Source organism: Limulus polyphemus, unplaced genomic scaffold (assembly GCF_000517525.1).
Source record: "Limulus polyphemus unplaced genomic scaffold, Limulus_polyphemus-2.1.2 Scaffold78, whole genome shotgun sequence".
Classification (NCBI taxonomy): Eukaryota; Metazoa; Arthropoda; class Merostomata; order Xiphosura; family Limulidae; genus Limulus; species Limulus polyphemus.
In genome coordinates, this window is record NW_013665688.1 from 442041 (window position 1) to 450934 (window position 8894).

General features: G+C 32.8%; 2 long non-coding RNA genes across 3 annotated transcripts in view; one reads left to right on the plus strand and one right to left on the minus strand.

Moving 5' to 3' along the window:
- The window catches only part of LOC111087865, a 56147-nt gene that overhangs the window by 37377 nt on the left and 9876 nt on the right, over positions 1–8894 (plus strand). The gene's annotated exons all lie outside the window — the stretch shown is intronic.
- LOC111087851 overlaps positions 6050–8894 on the minus strand; it is an 83223-nt gene continuing 80378 nt past the window's right edge. For both annotated transcript variants that reach the window (XR_002612478.1, XR_002612479.1), the window contains exon 2: positions 6050–6260. This is a non-coding gene — a long non-coding RNA (uncharacterized LOC111087851). The remainder of the gene's footprint in view (positions 6261–8894) is intronic.

Here is an 8894-nt window from a genome sequence, read left to right on the forward strand (position 1 = left end):
CTAACTCCTATAACCAATAGTCATCAACTGCATAGTTTTATGCCACATCTGGCTAACTCCTATAACCAATAGTCATCAACTGCATAGTTTTATGCCACATCTGGCTAACTCCATTAACCAATAGTCATCAACTGCATAGTCCTATGTTCTAAAATATCCTATGTATTCTACGCCCAGTTAAATACGTGATAAGTTCAGAGATAAGATTTTTATAAAAGGTTTTGCTATTTTGAAGTTATATTCACAAAGTTATGTTTATAATACAATCAAAAAAGGTGTAAACCTCTTTTTTACTTATTAAAGGTGTAACTGTATTTCGTATCACACATTGTCCAGGAGATTATATTCACTTCATAATGCTGCTACTATGTACAAGACATACGTATTTTATGTGTGTCAATCATTCATGTTTCTAAGTCTTAATATGCTCAGACAGAGATGTATGTGTAATATACGAAGGTTGGCTCAATTCAGCAAAAAAAACAAATTTTCTTTCCTTTCACAGCTTGTTTTTAAAGCGAATTATTTTACGTCGCCGAATTTTGTCAAAAATATGTACAAGTGCACTGATGTCATTTATTAACCAAGTTCTCAAGGCTTTGCTCAGGTTCGATACGTAGTGGAACAGCACTTAAGTAGGCTACATGTTCTTTACTAACTTGCTGTGTTAGTCTCTAGTAAAATAAGATGAGAAAAATAACACAAAGTGACATATAAATACAACAGAAGCGTTCTTTAGAGGAACGTGTAAGTAAAAAAGACCATTGTTAAGCAAGCCACCCGGATCTTGTAGACTGCTAGACAGCTACGACTTTAATCCTTCATCACAACAAGTAGTCACATTGTGTGCATCAAACAGTATGTTCTCTGTTATTATATATGCACGTCTTCTGTGATCTAGTGCATTAAATCTCTTGCAACGTGATGTCATCACTTACGTTCCTGTCGTAATCGGACGTTGGTTTTTTGTTGTTGTTGTTTTGTCTCTTAATATGCTTTTTGGAATGTTCTGTATATTCACACATGGCTCGCGATTGTAAACTTTTATTATTCTTTTTTATGTGTGCATTTTTCTTCTTTTTAGTTATTTTTCTATACATCGAAATTTTTAAGTTGTCGTCAACATTATTTTATTGTCGAAGTGGGTCTCCTTGGTACTACGTGCTTACGGTGGCACGTTTTCAAATTTGTGATATGGTATGGTGTATAGAATCATATCGTGTTATTTGTATATGCTTTATATTTTCTCGTTCACACTTTTAATTTGCAGCTAAGCCTATGTTTGAACAGAACTGATCGACTGGTGTTGTGGTAGTAAAAAATAATCTATATATATATATTGTGAAATTTTATTTCTTAATTTAAACGCTTATTAACAAAAGATGGCAGCACATGCGCAACAGCCATTTGCAAGATCTCAAATTTCAAAGTATTTTCTGCAGATAGGGCTTGAGGTATTTGGTTTCATTCATTTTAGCTTTTCCGAGGTCTTCACTCTCAAAAACATTATTTAAGGACATAAAGATTCAAAAATATATATTCCCACTCTTCACAATCTCATCGTACCATGAGTGGAAAATAGGTGCACTTTTTATTTTAACCTTGACAATCAGAAAGTTCCATTTTGTCTAACTCTGTACATGTGAATAAACATATCTAAACTCTTTTTTCGTTTTATTGTTTTTATGAAGCTGTAGATGTACGTTACTTTACTCTTTTTTCCCATTACTCGTTTTTAACTCTTATCTCGAAGTCGATCGTACAGAAATTAGTGGTTGTTTTGGTCATCATAGTAAAATTACGTTTCAACGAAAATTTTGATGTCGAATATTAGAGCACTTTTGCTCATCGGTTCAGTTCATGGAAAGATATCTTGAGCTTTCCACTGTGTGTGTCAAGACTTTGGTGAAAGCCCATTTCGTTTTGCAAAGTGATTTACTTAGAGGAGACCTGTTTTCAGTACGAAACCGGTCAACATACACCGGTGAAATGTCCGAAAATCATGTTTGCACTAGACTCAGTTGCACCTGCAAACTCTGTAGATGCAATCATGATGGGATTCCCGTTTAAGTTGGAATCCATTCAAAAGAGGACAAGAATACAACGAAGCACAAGGAATAGTAAGAATGGGATATACTTTGTCCTTCTCATTCTAATCACTTTCATTGTCTTAGAACGTTCAGCGATTGAAAATCATAAATGTAATTGATTAGACCTCAACTAATTCAAGTCGTAACAAATAAGCAGTTGAAGAACATTTATTAAAGTCAGAACTAAATTCGCATAATATCCTAGATGCTATGAATATGTTGATAAGCATTCTTATAGTGCAAATCAATGTCAAAATGGAATAGTCCTGAGCAAAAGTAGCATTGCTTTGGGAAGACCTTTCAATACCAAAACAACATTTTGGGAGTTTCAACGCTTTTTTGAAGCAAGAGATCCAACCTATAATCTATTTTATATCAGATTTTATCTTTTTCAAAACTGTCACCAAAACAAGACAATTTCTGCAATATCAACTCACAATTTTAGGGTTACATACGAACAAATACATCTTGAATTATCGTAACTGTGCTTCGAGCTTAATGATATAAGAATGGGCTTAAAGTTTCTTATAAAAACTAAAAGGTTTATCTAGACGCCTATCAAAAACAAAATTTAATCTTGTATGTTAACAACCTACTTGCGTCAGTGAATGATATTTCGAAAGGAAATTGAATAAGAAAACCTTTTACCTAAAATCCGCACTTGAAGCTGATCTGAAATCAGAGATATGACAAACTTCATTTGCTTATGTGTAAAATAGTGGACCGCATGACGTGTTACTACACAAAACAAGTATTCAAAAGACACAGTCCAAGGAAGCAAAACTGTTATTTTAATTAACAACCACGTTTCGAGCAACTACTCTACGTTAGGTTTGATATAGCTTGCTTACTGTCTTTTGAGTTTCATTAGAGAGTAGAATCATTATGTTACCTAATTCAGCTGACAGCTAATAAACTACCCTTTCCCATCAGTTAGAGTAAATAATGTATGTACGATGTGCAGTTTTTTTTTATACGTTTTTGCTAGTTATTTCCTTTCTGCCAGGTCTTCTTACATTAATGAGTGACAAGACGAGAAACTTTAAAACATTAAAATATATCCTGATGCTGTTTTAGCGAACTGACTTGGGTGATAAATTTCATGATACAATAGTCCTTCTAATATATCTTGTTTGCATGCCTAATTATTAACTTTCCATTTCTGGGCGTTATTTTACCACCTAATTTTAAATGACTCATGTCTTTGCTAATAATTTGCATCTTAGAACTATCACGAGTTTCCAAGGTCGAAAGGAATGAACAAATAAAACTGCATTGAAGCAACGAATATTGCAGAACAAGAGCTGGAAAGAGTTTATCTTAACTGAAAAGTATTGATAACCTAAATTAATATCGTGGCTTTTTAAAAGCCATAACGACATTTTTAAACGAGCTAATGCTTCCATATAATTAAACATTTAGTTAGGTAAAAGAAGTAAGTAAGGGAATATTAGGAAAAATGGAGGGGTGGGGGCTTAAACGTTGGTTATTATATTGGTAACAAAAAATCAAATTGGGAGAGTCAGATAGCTAGATACATAAACAACTGTAAATGTACAGTGTCGGTCATAAATATATACACTCAAGTTTTCATAAATGGTTGCAGAGAAAACGTGTTGCTTGGCATATACATTATACTTATAATACTCTACTATAATATTAGATATGAAAAGTTCATTTTGGAACATAGCATAACTCATTAATCAATATTTAGTTCGTGGGTCCTCCTCTAATCTCAAAATATATGATGGATTTGTTGTTGTTGTTGTTGAGACTATCAACCATATGTCCTTCCACTTTTGTCGTTACAGTTTCCCAGAATTGAAGTGTATTTGTAACATAACTTTTCAACTCGTGCTACACTTTCTCTACAAGGCTAGAATCGAGATAATGGCTGTCCATTTCATAATGCTTATATCACCAAGTTTTTTCTTGTGCTCTAAATACCTCTTGTTCAGTGGAGCAATATGTTCTGGTTGACAATCATGCTAAAATTCCAAGCCAGGGCCAATTAAACACCATTCAATGAGTACTGCGTGATGAACTATATATATATATTTAGGATATTGTAATACTGCTACTTCTGCAATTACTGCAAACGAACAAACAAACCCCATAACCATAGAAACACCACAATGTTTCACTTTTTTTCTTAAATGTCTCATTCTTTCGTACAGAAATTTCTAGCTTTTAAAACAGCTCAATCTTTAATTCCTCATTTAATATAACACTAAGAAATTTGAGTGTTTCAACGTGTCCCTACTTCAAAAACAGTAAACTTTTCCACTGAGATCATTTCTTGCAACCATGTTCTAACAGTTCTACCACTGGTTCTGGTTATAAACATATCCTGTAGTTCTGCATTTATTAGCCGGTTGTTTTGAATCTATCTGACGTTGGAATTCTTTGAATGACATTATCCTTCCGTTTTTCTTGGAATTGTCTTCATTTAATTCCTTGCAGTAGCAGTATAATATGAAATTGGCCATATAAATAGCTATTCGTATAAATTCAACTAAATAAATGCTACTATAGATAATTCTCAGGGTAAGGAAATACGTCCAGGTGATTTTTCAGGTACATACCTATACATATACATAGTTTAAGTGCGTGTATCCACATGAAAGTGCATGACTTCGTAGAGCGTAAGTTAGATTTCAATTGAATTTAAAGACTAACGACAGGAATTGTCTTCGTTATTCCAGATTTGTTTGTTATGGTATTTAATATATAAATTTAGACGAACACGATGGTTAATTCTTTGTATGCATCACCTATACCTAACTGAATTATTTGGTCTCTGGAGTTCGCCAGAAATCTATATTCAAATAAATATTTAAACTCGTATCTACTATATTATTAATTTTATGTTTTTGTTAATCTTATCTGTAGAATTAAAGAAAAATAAAGAGTTGGCATTTATGTTTGGTTTAGGCTTCCATCTGTAATTTGCTGGTTTTATCATTGAATGATACAAAATGGATTGAAATGTCATTGGTATCTTCTTATTTATTGTTTCACATATAAGTAAAAGTGACATAAAATAAAGTATATATCATTTAATTATGGTTAATGGTTAATGAAGTCTTGCAGTCTTGGGTGTATACTTGCCTCACAGTTCGTGTCTAGTACCATCTCTCTTATACACCTAAGCCAATTGTGCCACGTCTTTCTTCTTCTGTCTCTCTCAAAAAGCTACAACGAAGACACTGGAAATCACCGTGGGAAGAAAATGATTAGATTGACGTTGTTAAAGGTGCATTTACGTGATTAGTTATAAGTTACCCGTATCAGCCTATAGTGAAGACAAAATTCGATCATATCCATTAAAATGTATTATGCCCCTGAAGAAAGTACTGTTGGAATCAATATTTAAAAATTTATTGAAATTAATTACGTCGTATCAAATTTCATTAACCAAACTTTTGTTTTTCCGACTATTATGTTGAATAGTATTGTGGATGTTAGTCCAATACTAAACATTTTATTCCTTTGATTCCAACACACACACAAAAATGGAACAGCACAGGTATAATGTTCCCCTATGTCAAGTTGTTAACCTGTTATAATTGATTCGCGTCACAAGCACTATTTTTTTTCAGTTTATCATTACGTGTAATACTGTATCAGAAAGTCGAATTGTAAATTATTTACCGTTGATAGAAAAGTAAATAAAATTCAGCAGTAGCAAAACGCAGAATAACTTGATTTTTTGGTAGTTATGAAAGTATCTATAATTAAACAAATTAGAGAATTACTTCGTACAAAGTGTAGTCTATGTATGAAAGAGTTATTTCACGTAAATAACAATCTATATGTTCATAAATTAAAAAAAATATTTCACGTGAAGAGTGTTCTCTACATTAATAAATTAGAGAATTAGTTTATATGAAAATAATTCTTTATATAATGAATTAGTAATTAATGCACGGTGGCTCAATGATAACTAGACCGAAACGTCCTTCGAAAACAGTTTATTTAGTGACACACTGAGCATACTGATATGTGACAAAATAATTGAACACTTATAACAACTTGAATAGTAAATATTTAAGATGTTGGCCTTTGATCTTAATACAGCAAATGTTAAAGCTGTTAGTTATTAACCCCAATATAGAAGATGCTCGAAACTTAACTGTAGCATTCTGTTTCACCTCATTTGCAGAATACCTGAAACGAAACAGAAATAAAAATTATGTATATATGTGTTACATGGAGACATAAAGTATCACACAACACATAAAAACAACTATGTTTCGATATATGTTTTATTGGACCACCAGAATTTCACACGAATAACACAAGAGTCTTTATAATTATTTTACACAAAAATAGTCTATGTATACTGCTAAATAGTTTGTTTATTGTTTGTTTATTATTATTTAACACAAAGCTAAACAAAGGGCTATCTGTGCTCTGCCCACCACGGGTATCGAAACCCGGTTTCTAACGGTGTAAGTCCGTAGACATACTGCTGTGCCATTGGGGGCCTGCTAAATAGGAGTATTGCTTTAGATAAGAACTGCTTATATAAGAAGAACACTAGAGAAATACATCGTAAAAATAGTGGCGAATTGATTGTCTTATATAAAAGGCATTTTGACCTTCTTAAAAGTTTTCTTTCTGGAGTGAGATAAATTCATACAGCTATATTTTCAATTATATCTTAAATATACCTATAGAAGCATATACTTTCTTTTTGAGTTTCATGTTTCAGCTTCTAGCTTACTTCAGAAGCAGCAGACAAATGTAAAGATGCAATCAATCAAATATTTGTTTTGTTTTGTTGAGTTTTGACAACCTTCAAACGTTATTACTAAACAGTATAATTGCATTGTGATTTATAATTTTTGTTGGTGTTGTTGTTTCAGAAAGAAACAGAAAAAATTAAGGCTTGAAATTAAGATAGTCTTCTCATGCACTTGAATGGATGAAAAATATATTGGAGGCTTGCTACATATGTAGGAAGGGTGAGGCCCGATTTCAGAAATGATATTAGTCAAATAAGTCTAATACTTTTTTTTTTGCCTAGTAGAGCAGGCCTTACTTTCGGCCAGAACTGGCCATGGTGACACACTCGAAAAAAGACGACTGGGAAAGTCTATGAATATAAAAGCTATTTCATTTTTTATATATAATGCCGATGACGCCTACTGAAAGACTGGCTAATGAAACAGAAGGAAGTACTGAAAGGAAATGGGATAAAAAATAATTTAAACGTTACATGCTTAGGTCGTGCAAGGTGGAAATTAGCAAGGCAAGAATGTTAGTTATTATAGCACTTGTGTGAAACTTGGGAAGAATGTGCTAGGATTATTCATGAGGCATCCAAATGAATCTGCGTGGAAGGTCAATCACACGCTTAATCATAATAGAGCATCGAAAACGTGTGTTTCACACTGAATTCCCTTCTCTTTAAACATGCAGCAACGGAATTACAACAGGCTGATGGATTAAGATGATCACGGGAAAGACCTTTATTTGAACCTACAAACGCAGTAGTAGAAGTCATTGCGTGTAATTTAAGAGCACAGTTAAAATATTTGGTATAGATGTGCTTAGAAGTTAGGAGCTATTTATTGCATGAGAAGAAGGTTGCTTGTTAGAGCCAGACTTGTGAAAAATCCAGAGTGAGGCTTTAAAGGAAGAAGCTGTGAAAAGCAAAGGTACAAGTGTTTAAAGACATGCTCATGTACTATACATTTAAATAGTGATACAAGGAGCGGTGACAGTGATACAACATGGTTAGGTAAATCCAGAAGCTGAAGTCATAGAATTGATATGCATATTTAGGTGAAAAGAAAACAGAGTGTATTAAATAGCTTTAAAAGCTCAGTTAGATAATAATAGATAATTGATTTTAACTTTCTTGAATAGTGTCAGTTCATAATTACAAGTTTAAGGATGAGTTGCTAAGAAATAACAACTATCTAAATGTGGACTAGAATGCGTAATGTGGATTCCCTCTGAAGATTAACTGCGTAAGGAGCTCAAAGGTTATTTAAAGGTGAATGAATGAAAAAAGGGGGATTTGCACAATATTATATTAGTTGATTTGTGTTATGCTAGTAGGTACAGAGAATGGAAATATGTAGCTTAATAAAGTATGATACGAATAGGTAATTACGAAAATATACATCTATATTGAATATATTTTAACTTTTAAGTGCTTACTTATAAAGGAATTGATTCAAAAATTACCAATTTTATTTTAAATTTGGGATATTATAATTCTATTCTAATGAACACCGAAAATGATGGAGTGTTATAAGTTATACTTTGAAAAAGTGAAATGGGTAAGTTTCCAAGGAAGAAATATTTCTGTGTATTATTTAATAACAGTAATAACAGCATAGTGAAATAATAGGATTGGGGAAGTGCTTTTTAGCTGTTGGCAATCGCTTTTCCTTAGCTCTGCCAATAAGAAACTATCTTTAATTTTGAAATAGTTGATTTTAATGAAATTAACTTATAAATTCAAACAGCAAATTAATTAACAATATTTGTCACAGGAGTTTAAACTGGTTTAGTAGATATCATGTATAATATCGTTTTATTTGTTTGTTTTTGATTTCGTGCAAAGCTACTCCAGGACTATCTGCGATAGCCGTGCCTACCTTAACAATGATAGATTAGAAGGAAGGCAGTTAGTCAACACCATTTACCGCCAACTCTTGAGTTACTCTTTCACCAATGAAGTGAATGTCGCATTATAACTTATCCACAGCTGAAAGACCGAGGGCCCGGCATGGCCAGGTGGTTAAGGTGCTCGACTCGCAATTTGAGGGTCGCGGGTTCGATCCC